The sequence below is a fragment of the Cebus imitator genome, unplaced genomic scaffold (genome assembly GCF_001604975.1).
Source record: "Cebus imitator isolate Cc_AM_T3 unplaced genomic scaffold, Cebus_imitator-1.0 Scaffold880, whole genome shotgun sequence".
In the NCBI taxonomy this organism is placed as follows: domain Eukaryota; kingdom Metazoa; phylum Chordata; class Mammalia; order Primates; family Cebidae; genus Cebus; species Cebus imitator.
Window position 1 is genome coordinate 227,512 of NW_016108195.1, and position 1,452 is coordinate 228,963.

Below are 1,452 nucleotides of genomic sequence, written 5' to 3' on the forward strand. Positions count from 1 at the left end.
GGGCCCTCTGGACTGAAGTTAAAGGGCTCACAATTTCACACTAAGGAGGTCAGATTTATACCATAAAAATAGTAAGTCATTGGAAAATGTTAAATATAGTAGCAGGTTTAAATATGCATTTTACAATAATAAATATTACTGCAGCATGAAAAATGGAGGAGGAATTTGTTAAAAATAGGGATAGTTAGAAGTTTATTGTAAAATCATCAGGAGACATGAAAGCTTAATAAATAAGCAATAAAAAAAGAAAAAAGAAAATACAGAGTGATTTTTCCAGATTACTTGAGAGGACTCCATAAAAAAACATAATAATAACTAATATTTATACAGTAGTTTTAATATGCCACACAATGTGCTAAGCAATGATGGATAGTACATGTTTACCAACCAGCTCTCCGGGGACACATTGTATATGTGGAGTGGAATACCTGATTTATAGTTTGTCAAATTTTGTGGTGGAAATACACTCAGTCTGCTCAATTTAAATGCACCAACTTTCCACTCAATGGAAGCTGAGCGGAGACGTGAACAACCTTGTCTCACAAGCTGGTATGAGGTGGCTCTAGTATACCACTAGAAGCTTTCTTAGAAGTGTAAATTTCGTATCATTCTGAAAATCTGCCCTTGTAAGCCAGGGTTTCTTAACCTTGACGCTATGCCTTTTTTGCAGCTTATTAATGTAGTACGATTGACAAAAATTGTATATATTTAAGGTGTACAACTTTGTGTTTTGATGTATGTATACATAATAAAATAATCACCACAATTAAGCTAATTAACATATCCGTCAGCTCATATCATTGTGTTGTTACTGTTGAATGTGCTCAGTCTCCTCTTATCTCAGAAGCTAAGTGAACTTTTTTATGCTTGAATAAGGCATTATTTATGCTTTGAACTGGATAATTATTTGTAGGGCTGTTACATAAATGACAGAATGTTTATCAGCAGAATCTTTAGCCTCTACCCACTATTTGGTAGTAACATCCCCCATCTCAAGCCCTCAACCATTATGACACCCAAAATATCTCCAATCATTGCCAAATATGTTCTGGGGAACAGGATCACCCCCATTTAACAGCTACTGTTTTAAGAGATGCCTTATAATGTTCCCCTTTTCTCCTTTTTCTCTTCTTTTTGTTTTTATTCTTTATATTTTTTTTTCTTTTTTTTTATGTTCCCCTTTTCTCCTTTTTCTCTTCTTTTTGTTTTTATTCTTTGTCTTTTATTTTCTTTTTCATTTTTGCAAATAAAGAAACCAAAGTTTGAAAAGCTACACAGTTACTAATTTGATATATAAACACAGATAGTCTGCCTTCAGAATAAGTAGATAAAAGAGGTATATATATATATATATATATATATGTGTGTGTGTGTGTGTGTGTGTGTATATATACACATATATACGTGTGTGTATATATATACGTCTAGTCTAATCTATATTCATATATATGT